The 14,231-nt window shown below is 32.5% G+C and overlaps 1 long non-coding RNA gene across 1 annotated transcript; it reads right to left on the bottom strand.

Moving 5' to 3' along the window:
• Nucleotides 1–6,293: 6,293 nt before the first annotated feature.
• Nucleotides 6,294–13,867, bottom strand: LOC143056501 (uncharacterized). The gene is made up of 2 exons (XR_012972380.1): nt 13,745–13,867; nt 6,294–9,902 (listed from the first exon to the last, which is right to left on the bottom strand). It is a non-coding gene; the product is annotated as an uncharacterized LOC143056501 (long non-coding RNA).
• Between the last annotated feature and the right edge of the window lie 364 nt (nt 13,868–14,231).

The raw sequence follows: 14,231 nt of genomic DNA, 5'->3' as shown, positions 1-14,231 counted from the left end.
GAATTTTGTTAACATTTCCACCGAGTCAATTCAGTAGTTTTCGTTTGTTGCTGTATATCATATTTATTTATCTTTCAATATTTTGTACACAAATCCGGACGCTAATTTTCTCTTTTGAACTGGTCAAAATCTCGATGACTTTAATTGGTTTTGCTCACTGTTGTAGATTATGCAGTGACCTATAGTTGTTAACTTCTTTTTCAGTTGGTTTCTGGTGGAGAATTATCATTGACAATTATTCTAAATTTTTACCTTGATATACAATACGCTTTGACGCACGATGAAATTCATGGTTTGACAGAACAGAATAAACATAAATAGATCAAACTTATAAGAAGCTCAAGAGTGAGTAATACGGATAACGAATATTTGTGAATATGATACTTCGTAGAATATATACTGAGCTCGCAACCTAGTGATGTACAAATCTTCTTCGGAACATTTATATTCATCAATAAACATGCAATAACCCTATATTCCCTATCAATATTATTACACTTTGAGCTGATGAATATGCACAGTGTCTTAGCTACCCCTGCAAAGAACTTTTGGAATCAAAAGTTTATTATATCAAGTACGGTGACTGATCCATTATTATTGTACACAGCAACCCTCCACCAAGGTTATCATGATAGGCAATGTAAGTTCTGAAATATCTTATCAATATGAATATTTACAACCTAAAATACATGAACTACTGCATGTACTGGATTGCTATTACGTAGTTAAATATATCACATCTCACAATCGAAAATAATAATATGTGTATTTATGTTATTCCCTTTCATACAAATAACACGTAATTAAATCAATCTTAAATCATTTATGTCTGTAAATAGCTATTAATCAGGAGTTCCAAAGTGAGAACGTGAAGTCACCTTTGGAAAGTTTTACGGACCCCATCAAGAGTTGGTGACGACGGTTATGTTCCAACTGTAGTAACCACAACTATTCCTCAAATGTTACCTACATAATTATACTTGATACCATATTCGCAATAACATTAACAGCACATTTCGTGTAACATACTGAGCAGGACCTGCTTACCCTTCTGGGGCAGGTACATTGTATGTTTTTGGTGGGGTTCGTATGGCCCAGTCTTAATTATTTTATATTGTGTTTAGTAGACGTTTTGTCGTCTGTTTCCGGGTGGGTTTTTTCATGGTGTTGTCAGTTTGTTGTCGATTTGTGAGTGTAAAAATCCCATTCCTGTAAAAAACTGTTTGTGGTATTTATAAACTGGTGTTATTTTAGATCGCTAAAAAGACATGAACTTTATTTTGCATCATTATGTTCATTTGCTATAATAGCGAAAAATTATTTTTTGAAGAAGTGTCTATTGTTGTTTAATCCAATTGCATCTGAATTGGATCTAGTTTCTATAGATCATTTAAGTTGTGTTTTAATTCAATCTTTTGAACACTAACAAAAATTCCAGAATATGCTTGACATTTTACAACCATCATTTTGTACACTTCCAATAAAATTATGCAAGTGAACTTCAGTTGATCTAAATCTTGACATTTAACCTTTGCTCGTGTGGTGCGTGTTTAAAGAGTGCAACAAAAAATGTTATCTGCGTCGATGTTTGCTTTTGTATCATTCGGACATGTTCAAACCTGCATGCTTACTGTTAAAAAATGATACATGCAGACATTCAATAATTGTACATCAGCATTTAATCAATGAACGGTAGCATTCACACTTGGAAACACAATTACAAGTTCAATAAGGTTTTTTATAACACATATGGTAACAGTATTTACAATATGCTTGAACTTTTCAATGCTGTTTCTAAACTCAAACTGTATGGGGTAAAGTTAGCAAATAACGAAAGGTAAACAATTGGTAAAACAAACCAAACAAAGTTTGAAGTGGTCCGCAACACATACTACAACCTTTCTAAAAGTTATGAATTACATATAGTTAGTTAATGGATTGGTTATAATATAAAGAGAATCCCCATTTAATTTATCCTTGATTTAAAACTGTTAAGAACACAATTGCCAAACGAAACAAGACTTTTCACTCGGTCTAGTGTACCATAAAAACCATAATTTTAAGAAATGGGCAGAAAGGGTCTGACAGATCCGAAAAGCTACTGTCGAAGCTGCTGACGAAATATTAAGTCAATCATGCTTCAGTAGTACTAGAGAAATGTGTCAGAAATAAATGTTGATTCCATAAACTGACGATTCAACGAATCAGCAAAGAAGAAGAATGTGTCGAACAGATCCGAAAAGAGAAAAATCGCTTAAACGTCGTCATACCATTCCTGCCAATCTGCTGAACAATATATCAATTCATTTTGATCATTATAGGCAAAAGCTGAGAAAACGTGACGGTGATGTGTCATTGCCGAAAGATCAGACGGAAAAATAGGTGATAAATGATCGCGATGATATGGCACACAACAATCGAACAAATTAATATTTCCGACAATAACATATGATTTCTTATTTATGGGTGTTGTCTTCTCTTTTTTCAAGACTCATTTTGAAAAGGAGATAACTTATATCTAAAGAACTGTGATGACGGCAATCAAAAGTATTATATTTTCAGGAAGAATCAGTTCGAAAACATTCACTTTGGTAAAATTACCAGTCATGACTGAGAACGTTAAAAAAAAGGGGATAAAGATACCAGAGGGACATTCAAACTCATAAATCGAAAATAAACTGACAACGACATGGTGAAAAAAGAAAAACACAAACAGATATACAATAGTTCACAAAACACAACATAGAAAACCAAAGACTAAGCAACACAAAACCCACCGAAAAGAGGGGTTGATCACAGGTGCTCTGGAAGGGTTACCAGATCCTGCTCCACACGTGGCACCCGTCGTGTTAAGGAAATGCTAGGTCTAACTTTCAGAACGAAACCCGTATTTCAGATATCGACATTATCAAAGGAAGTGATATCCCTTTGGATATCAACTTCATAAACTTTTGGAATTATTTAATGTTATTTTTTTTTAAAGATAAATACCCCATTGAACATGTGTACAAAGAAGCAAAAAAATAAACAATAGTCCAAGACACTAAAATTTCGCAGATCACTATACATTTAGCGAAACAAAACGCAGATAAATAAAGGCAATAGTAGTAAACCGCTGTTCGAAATTCATAAATCGATTGAGAAAAAAAAAATCCGGGTTACAAACTAAAACTGCGGTAAACGCATCAAATATAAGAGGAGAACTACGACACAATAGAAACACAACATTAGAATGTAACACACACAGAAACAAACTATAATATAACAATGGCCATTTTCCTGACTCGGTACAGGACATTTTAAGGAAAAATGGTGGGTTGAACCTGGTTTTGTGGTATGCCAAACCATCCTCTGTTATGGCAATGTTAGATATAACATTAAAATTACAACATTACATGACAAGACTACAATACAAATAACTGGGAGAACATATAGGACAGAGAAACACACGAATAATAGCGAACAAAAGGTACAAGGTTTAAAATGGAATACGCCAGACGCACGCTTCGTCCACACAAGACTGACCAGTCAAGCTCAGATGAAAAAAGTTCGAAAGCCAGAATAAGTACAAATAAGTACAAAGTTGAAGAGCACTGAGGACCAAAAGTTCCGAAAAAGTTGTGCCCAATACGTCCAGGATCCTCTGCCCGGGACAAGAACATCCTTAATATTTAGAACAACTCCCGCTTTTGCAAACAGTAATTTTCATAAAATGACTAGATAATATATATACATGATAAAACCGAAGTGGCGACTAACTACAGAACAAAAACAGATACATTACATAAACAACCCAAACCAGCACACAAAAATACATAACCGAGTTAGCCAAAGCAATCAACGCACAAATCGACGTCACATTTCTAAAAAAGCTTCTCAAAAAGCAAGATAGAATTAGGACAGAATTCAAGATTAGATTTGCAAGACCCATGTAACATTTATCAACAACAACGAAATTCAAAACCACAATACTAATCAATAGCAAACTGTGGAAGCAATCAGACAATCAACTGCATCTTCCAGCCGTGTCGGTGCTTCCTTCGAATCAAACTGTAAACCAAACACATCTTAAAAATTTCGTTGACCCAAACTAAAATCTAACAAATGAACTGGGTGATTAATTATCTTTTCCATATTACACGAATATAACAGCAAATGATAAGATTTTCAACTACAAACGTTAAGAAATTTGACAAAATCCGATGAAAATAACAAATATAACATCAAAACAAAATACATGAATTTTGGATAGAAAAGTACTGTGACACGTCTTATAGCAAGGCGAATTCACTCTCAGCAAAACAGTCACAATCGGGAATAAGTCACTTTCGGTAATTAAAAGATCAGACGACGTAATGACAAACCACATCTTACATATGGTAAAAATGTCCTTAGTTAGTTTGGACAAAGACACATCGTATGGATCAACCAATTCGTGAACGTAAAATTTACGGAGTGTCATTTTTGATCTGTCCTCCTCATAACTTTGTTGGAGCAGTTTTTGCGTTAGGAGCACACTCTTGTATATGAAGTCCGTATTGTAGGAATAGGCACGAGAATAACTTATCAATTTAGATATATAAACACCATACGAAGGGGCAGAAGGTATATTACTGCTGAGAAATGGGAAGATAATTGGGAAGTTGAAATCGTCCCGTTTATCATAGATTTTCGTGTGAAGTCGTCCATCTGTGTAAATATTGAGGAAAAGATCAAGGTATGAAGGAGTACTTCTTGTATCAGTAGTATCCTTAATTTCAAGTTCACTGGGATATATGAGATGTAAGTATTGGCTGAAGTATGGGTTATTCAATATTAGGACATCATGAATATATCGGAAAGTAAAATTAAAGAATTTCGTAAGGTGCATTTTCTTTTTGTCTTTTAGAAGGTTCTAAATAAATTCTGCTGCATACGAGTACAAAAACAAATCGTCCGGTAGTGGTGTACAATTAGTACCCATTGGAATACCGACTTTCTGTTGAAATATTAATCCTCCAAACTAAAAAAAATATATTGTCGATCAAAATGTCTGGGATTTTGCATGTTTTGATAATATCATGTTCAGTATATTTTCTGGAAGATTCAGTGTGGTTCTTCACAAAATATGAATCATTTTAACCCAAAACAAAAAAAATTGTATCTACGATTCCTATTTTAATAGAATAAGCTCTGTTTAATGAGATGGTGAAGTCGATCTTTCAACTGAGCATGGGGAATAGTAGTGTAAAGCGTAGAAAAATCAAAAGTCTTTATGTTGCTGCAAAATTGCAAAGAGTGTGATCGAAGATTAAGCAATAGATCTTTCGAATTTTTGAGAATCCAAATCTGGTTAGTATACATGTAACACCACTGGTAGAATATATCTCATCACAATATTTTTGAAGCTCATCTTTAACTGTAGAAAGAATGGTAGTCAATACTTTAGAAAGATGTTTAGTCGAACATTTTGATGACACAGCTATGTATCGTTCTTTATATGGAGTTTTGTGTAGTTTTGGTATCCAGTATAATGATGGTAACTTTTCGTCGTTTTCTTTGATATTGATACCAAAAGAAAGAAGGACAAATTTGTGATTTTGTAAAATTTCGTCCTTGGTAAATGATGTTCAAGAATATGTAGAATTACCAGTAATTCTATTTATTCCAAGCTCTGTTGTGAGACATTGCAAATAATGGTTTTTAAGAAGACAATATCATTGGAGGCTTTAGCTTCTGGAACAACGACATATTTTGAAAACAGCTTACTTGTAAATTGTCCTTTAAAACAACATAGTGAAAGCTACTACAAGTAATCTCTTTTCAACAGCTAACTTCTAAGCAACAACCCTTTATTAGAACAGTTAACTTGTAGAAATAAAAACTCTTATCAAATTAGTTTGCATGTAAGCAACCCTTCTTTAAAAGCATTTTGCTTCTACGCAACAATCATCTAAATGAGTAAGCTATAGAATTAAGGATTTTTCTTTTGGAAAAATAACTATGCTTTATTGTAGGAGATATATTACATATCAAACTTTAACCGTTAATGATTAGATATGTCTCGTAAGTGTTTATATAGATATTACAAACGAACCATTTGTGACGCCTTCCATTAATGCATGTTGCTCAAATAAAGCAACTATAATCGTCACTTGTCTTTCCTTTATCTGAAGTATATCTAAAAGACGGAAAAAGGGACATTCAAAAACTCAGATGCCAACTTGTAAAGAGTGTCGTTGAGACTACAATAGAACTATTTAAACATGAAATATGATGTGGACCAAAAGAAATATATATGAAACAACAATAAGTTTGTTTAAACATGCGATTTTGTGTTTAATAGTTCATTTCTAACCAGAAGCAATACAGCTTATATGTATATCATTAACATTTACATGTCTGTCATAACAAAAGATTTAAAATGCAATCGAAGGCAAGACTTCAAAGTATAAATCATTTAAAGGAATGTTATGAAAATTTTATATCTGTGGCGTGTATTAAATATTTAACTAAATTAGACAATTCCTTTACATTCTTTGTTGACAATACCTAAACTAATTTACAAACAGATGTGTTTGTATACTAATACCTTTTTTATAAACAATTTTCTTATATTGTTATACTTTTGACATTATAAAATAACATGAAATTCATCCTCAATATCACCAGTGTTACATAAAACACATGATCTTATATTTCTTGCTCTTTTTATGAATCTACAATATTCAGTTTTAGCTTGTGTGAACAAAGTCTATACTTAGTTCAAAATCTATTCAAACACATATGTTTAATTTTAGTATACAACATTGATAAACATTTTCGTCCTTTGGCAGGAATATTCAACTCCCTTTGTTTTAACTTTCCATTGTAATGCAACATAACACCAAGATATAAATATAATCAATAATTTGAAAGTTCTTTAACCTCCACTGGCAGACATAAGCTATCAATAAACTCATTTTCAAATCATTTAAAACATTGAAAGTAGTATGAGTGATAATGGTTTGCCTTGTAATACTCCCTTTTCTACAAAGAAAATGTCAAAAAATTATCCTTTTAACTTTACACAGCTCACAGTATTATCATAAACAGATTTTATACTTGAAAATAGTTCACCACTCATACCACATTTTGCAAGTTTAAATATAAAATATTTCTATTCAAGTTGTCAACATGCACTTTTATAATCTATAAAACAACAATACAGTTTTTTTCTTTAAACCAAAATATTTCAAAATAACTGATTGTAATGGGAAAATAGCATCATTTGCACAATGACCTGGATGTAAACGTGGACCAAACACAGTGTCGATGAGACAACAATAAGTTAATGTAAACATGAGATATAGTGTAAACGTGGACCAAACACAGTGTCGATGAGACAACAATAGGTTAATGTAAACATGAGATATAGTGTAAACGTGGACCAAACACAGTGTCGATGAGACAACAATAAGTTAATGTAAACATGAAATATAGTGTAAACGTGGACCAAACACAGTGTCGATGAGACAACAATAAGTTAATGTAAACAAGAGATATGGTGTAAACGTTGACCAAACACAGTGTCGATGAGACAACAATAAGTTAATGTAAACATGACATGGGTGTAAACATGGACCAAACACAGTGTCGATGAGACAACAATAAGTTAATTTAAACATGAGATATAGTGTAAACGTGGACTAGACAGCGATTAGTTAAACACGATAAATTTAGACATTAGTTAACCAAAATCAACATGAAGTATGGGTGTAAACATAGATGCGAGCGCAATATGTTAACTCATATAAAACGTCTTTACAATATTTAACACTCTCCAGAGATGAAATGCTTTCTAATCTTATTTTGTTCAAATAGACTAGCAAAAGGGAGAGAGGGTCGGATATGTGCGTCTTTAAATCTGATTTATGGCGTTTAAAGTATGTGCCTATATCAACTTGGGGTATCTGGAATATGTTGTGTGTATGTTTATTTTATCGACGGAGTGTATATTGGTGATTGATATTGTTTTACTGTGTGGAAGTTTTGGTGATTCCCTAGCGGTAGTTTTTGCGATCCCCTTGCGATAGTTTTGGCGTTTCCTTTTTATTTATGTCAATTGACGACAATGATGATATGAAATCAAGATATGCTTAAGGCACAATAACAAAAATTAAATGCGATCTTATTTTATCCCAAAAATGTTATAAACAAACGTTGGAGATCATAATAATAAAACAAAATAAATAATAAGGATATTACTTTTTCTTGTATAAAATTGCCATTGCATTTGAACTATTGCTTACTAAAAGATTGCCTGAATCAAAATGTATACTTGTTGGATTATTTATACCGTCATCTGTGTCACAAATAACGCTTGCAAAACTTCCATTAAAATATATGGACACAACATTATTTGTTTTGCATCCTGCTATTAAAATAAAGTTATCGTCTGATGAAATTGACCTTGGTGATACTAAATTTGAATCTTTAAATGTCCAAATAGAACACCCTTTCATATCATAACACTGTACTGTGTCACTACATTCGTCAGAACAGTAAAGTCTGTCATTTTTAACATGGACATAAAATATTCCCACACCTTCAATCGGTAAACATGCGCTTACCTTTCCAATTAAGTCCATTATCAAAATTCCTTCAGTCTTGACGACGACAAACAATCTATCTTTATCGTATGAAATACCATAACATTTGTTTTTAAAAACAATGTCAGGCTCCGATTTGTTATTTGTCAAATTGATTATTCCGATTCTATTGCGAGTACACCATGGGAAACTAATTGCAATTTTGTTACTGTCAATCACGGCGATATCAAATGGCTTACCGGTCAAGTTAATATTGCGATCAGGAGTTCCATCTTCATTGAGAACTATTAATCGTTTATTACGAGCATGTGAGTCTACAAAAATCATCTGTTTGTTCGGAAGTATGACGCAACTTAATATGATACTTCTAAAAAAAAATTCCTGTGGTATTTTGATTTCTAACGCTTTGGATAGTTTTAATTTGTGGTCAATGGGGAATTGTCCTCTATTTTTCTGCAAATTACAATAACCGGTATCTAGTGTGTTTACTCGAATATCCCCGAATGACTTTATATCTTCGCACGTAACGAATATATCTTGATTCACCTCCAAAGTTATGTTAATGTTTTGGATTAACTCTAAAACCGATGTAAGCATAGACTCATTGTAATGCAATGTAGTTTCGAGAGCTTTTGCCCCGATAAAAGTTTGTGTATCTGACGCATATTCCTTCAAAATATCCATCTGTTTTCGTATTTCATCAAACTTGTTCAGGTGGTCGTTAAGAAACTTAAAAATGTTGTCGATTTTCAGGTTAAATGTTTGGTATTTTTCATTTAAATCTTCAATAATTATACTTTCTACCTGATCTAGCTTATCGTTTATACATTTTCTATAGCTTCTAACTTCTTCTAAGATTTCATTTTTTTGTTTTTCAATTTCTACCTTATTGTTTTCTCTATCTTTTATTAAGTCTACTAGTTGATCTATGACGTCGGCAATATTTGATTCTAACACTGTGACAAATGTTGAAGTTTTAGAGCTCTTACTGACATCACTCAAACGTGCAGCTGGTACACATTTTCCATGAGTTGTCTGTGTACATGTCAGACATATAATCTCTCCATGTGAGGAACAGTACAGGTCCTTTTTCTTATCGTGAACTTCACAGTATTCATTGAGTGGTATCTGCAGTGATGTAAGTAATTGGTTGCCTTCTACTGATATCACATGATGATTCCTAGAAGACCTGTGTGCATGGTGGTTCTCAGAACATGTGATACAAAAGGGCTCTTCACATTCAGTACACCAATTTGTAGCTGTTTCTGTCTTGCCTTTGAATTCGCATGGACTGCACAGATCTCTTTTATCATTTACATCCATATTTAAACGCTAAAAAGAGCAGAAAAGGAATTAGATTTACATTTTAAGATCTCTCGTTATTAATTTATTGTGCCTTAACAGATATAGAAATAAACACTGCAAATCTAGATAACTCGTCTTCGTAAACATAGCTTCAGACGAGCAAACAAAAACATTTCTGCTTTTTGTGAACGTTGGTATCACATTTTTTGTTCTTTGAAAAATGTCCTTAAATTAGAAAAAAAGATATGACAAATTTACCAGTTGATACGATCGAGGATCGTATGAATATAGCTAAAATGCGTTTGTCACGTCGAGATTTAGATAATCTCATTTTATCTTTTTGTATTTTTAGTTCTTTTTTCAGTAAAAGGAATGTGCTGTTAATAAACATATCATAAATACATTATGTATCAGGTTTAAAACTGTGTATGTCAGACATACGTTTCGTCTACAAACCTCGTCAGTGACGTTCGAATAAAAAAAAATAAGGCCAAATAAAGTTATTGATATGCTTGATTTCTAATTCCTAAATTTATGAGGAAATACCTCTTGTTTTAAAGCAAACTGGAAATTGTTTACATTTTTGTTTTACTTAAGGTATGTATTCTAAATATTCAGATAAAAACTCTATTCACGCTAAAAATCAATAGACAGTTATATTGTCTTATTTGAAAACAAGTATATGTCTGAAAAATTAAATGTGTTTCTTGCAATTTAATATAAAATGTATCGAAAAAATGACCTTGCATTATAAAAAGAAGATTCGAAATATGATTTAATTGGCGCAGGACGTTTGAACCTGTTAGTTTCTTACACAAAAGGAAATTATCGCTCTAAACACTATGTACATTTGCACTTTGACTTTTGATGCACCTGAATAAATTGACGTTTGAAAATTGCACTTTTTTTACCAAAGTCAAGAACAGATCGTTATTCAATCTTTTTTATTATCCCGTACTGACCACATATAAAAAGTTCAGATGAACGATGGATGGAAAAAAACGAATAAACATTAAAATGTTGCCTTAAGTTATCTAAGCAGCTTAAAACTATTTATCGATTGAAAAATCTGGGGAACTCTTCCTTCATCATGCATGTAATATAAAAATAAGCAGATGTGGTATGATTGCCAAATAGACAACTACCTACCGAAGCTAAAATGAAGTGGATGTAAGCAATTGTGGCCAAACGTATGGCCTTCAACAACGAGAAAAATCATTACTGTATAGTCAGCTATGAAGGCCTCGATATAAAAAGTACGAAACAAATTACTTGAAAAAACTAAATGCCTTATTAGTATTAAAACAAATATGACAGACATGAACCAACGACAACCACTGAACTTTTGGCTTGGGACAGGTACATATAGAATGTGCCGGTGTTAAACATGCTTGAAGCTGCCAATCCTCCTTGTCTTGTTTCTAATTGGAAGACCCAAATTTGTTTACCACCTGATATTTATGTTCACTTTGGAGAAAGGGTCATTGTAGTTGTCATAAGGAATTTACTTCAATCCGTCCTCTTAAAGTGTTATCGTTTCCTTCCGGCACAAACATCTTAACGAAGAATTCAGTCATTCGGACATTACAGTTGTCAGATATGAAATTTTATAATTCTTTATTTCTATAACTTATTGTATGACATTCTGTGTGATTCTTATTCTTATCAAATCCCATTCCCTTTACCCCGACTGTGACATACCGAATCCGAATTAGCACCTGGTTTGTAGGTGTAATACCACCAAATTATAGTAAATCACATCCGGATGCATACGAAAAATTTGAAAAGAAATATTCTCTTGAATTTGAAATTTGACAGTTGTAGGAAATAATCCTACATTTCATTGCAGTAAAACAATTATTCTGAGTCATAAACATATATCGTGGGTGTTTCAAAGCACCATTTTTTTTATTGGTGTTTTTATAAAATATTTTGAAAACTGAAAACTTGAGGTTACATGGTTACTAAAGCTTGTATACAGGAAAAAGGGGTGACGATTTCATTGGTTAACTTCCAGTGATGGTTATTTTCTTAAATGCAATGAAAAGTTATGTGAAATTTTGTCTATAGTACTGGACAGGATAAAACTTTACTCATGCCAAGCATTTCTTTATTTGAAACAAAGATAAATTCTGCACAATTTTTTGAAAAGTGAAAACTTAACAAGGACTAATAGAGGAAAATTAATGGTGGTATTACACCTGTACTAACATGATCAGCATTAATATAACCGGTGCCACATGTTGAGCAGAATCTGCTTACCCTTCTGGAGCATATTTAATCGCCACTAGTTTTGGTGGGCTTCGTGTTGCTCAGTCTTTTTTATGATGAGTTTTGTGTACTGTTGTTTTTCTGTCTGTCGGTAGTTTTTCTTTTTAAGCTATGGCATTGTCAGTTTATTTTCAACTTCCGAGTTAAAATGTTCCTTTGGTATCGTTTGCCTTATTTAAATATTTTAGCATTGTACACGGTCATGCCCTTTTAAACCTGTTGATTTTGTTTAAGACGTCATTACCCTAAATCAAATAGATGTGAGTTTACCGATTAATAATTTATATAGCTAAAATATGGATTATTTCATCAGTTAAAATTTGCTTTGAACAAATGTTGAGTAACGAGTATTGTTAGATCTCTGCTTTGTGTCTTTTGTCTATTGGTAAGTTGTGTTTTGTGCTTCATGACGATCTGATGAGTCAAAGCATGTTCCATTGTTCAGGATGAAGTGCAAATATCCTATAAAAGCAGCACAAATGTCCTATTTCAAAAAGCGCAAATGTCCATAAATTAGGCGCAAATTTACTACTAGTATCAAAACCCGAAACCGTCCCGTACTAGATGACATGCATACCTTCGAAAACAGCCGTAGGGGTTTACCCATTATATATTTACATGACGGATTCAAAATAATGACCAAACATCGCTGCGTATTTATGCATCTCTTCTATGACAAGCTATATGGACGTACAGCAATTTAAGTTTTACTGTCGGACTTCTCCTGATGATCATTTTCTAAATCCGGGATCAAAGCGTGTGATTCTTAATTGATTCTCCAAATACAAAAGTATACACACGGCTATACAATAGTATACTTCTCATGTTGTACTGTTATACAGCTGTCCCAGGTTAGGGGGAGGGTTGGGATCCCGCTAACATGTTTAACCCCGCCACATTATTTATGTATGTGCCTGTCCCAAGTTAGGAGCATGTATTTCAGTGGTTGTCGTTTGTTTATGTGTTACATATTTGTTTTTCGTTCATTTTTTTTTTACATCAATAAGGCCGTTAGTTTTCTCGTTTGAATTGTTTTACATTGTCTTATCGGGGCATTTTATAGCTGACTATGCGGTATAGGCTTTGCTCATTGTTGAAGGCCGTACGGTTACCTATAGTTGTTAATTTCTGTGTCATTTTGGTCTTTTGTGGATAGTTGTCTCATTGGCAATCATACCACATCTTCTTTTTTTATATTTTAAGCAAAAAGGATTTTCAGGATTATCCAGGTGAAAAGATGATTTAAACACAGATGTCTTTTTGTGGCCCCTCCTCTAAGAAAAATCAAATAATTGCATTCGTTAGATTTCTTTAAACATGTTAAACATATGTTATCAGTATTGCTGTCTTTGAAAGTATAATTTCTTAATAACAATCTGTACTGAAACAAATTAGTACATTTGTACTATGTTATATGTTAATTTTTTTTCGACAAATTACAAAGTATGGCGGTCGATTAAATAACCATAGGTAAAACCGGATGTCATAACATTTCGGTGAGCTTAATTGTTATTAACAATGATTTTAAAACTTACTTTTGCTACAATGCATATTCAAACATATGATTATCTATCTGCTAATATTTATAAAAAACTTACAATTAAATATTAAAGATATAAATATGTTTCCTTCACAATATCATAAATCCATGTTGGTCGACCACTATTAGTTGTTAGCACAGGTATTATAAAAGTATGAAACTTAAATATGTCATGCGTAAGTATTGTATCGCGTGTCCTTCATCTTTGTGTGTTAAATCTAAACAGTATTTCATTCAAAATAAATTTAATTGAATTAGACAACAGGTAAAACCTAGTACGTAAGCCCTTGCAAAACAAATTAAAAGATATAAGATATTTTTATAAAACAGTAAGATTCAATTCACAAAATATGACACATGTAACATAAACAAACATTAAAAAACAAATACGTAATATTAACCAAAAAGTTCAGTTTGTCTATTTGTTTGTTAGTTTGTTTTTTTCTCTTCTGTATACTACATGTAGACAAAATGCCTCTCCTCAAATTAGCCAAACTTTTTTTGTAAACGTATAACAGGAATAAACAAATTATTAATGCTGCGTT

The sequence above is a fragment of the Mytilus galloprovincialis genome, chromosome 13 (assembly GCF_965363235.1).
Source record: "Mytilus galloprovincialis chromosome 13, xbMytGall1.hap1.1, whole genome shotgun sequence".
NCBI classification, from domain to species: domain Eukaryota; kingdom Metazoa; phylum Mollusca; class Bivalvia; order Mytilida; family Mytilidae; genus Mytilus; species Mytilus galloprovincialis.
The sequence above is the reverse complement of the archived record's forward strand: the minus strand, read 5'-3'. Positions and strand labels throughout refer to the sequence as shown.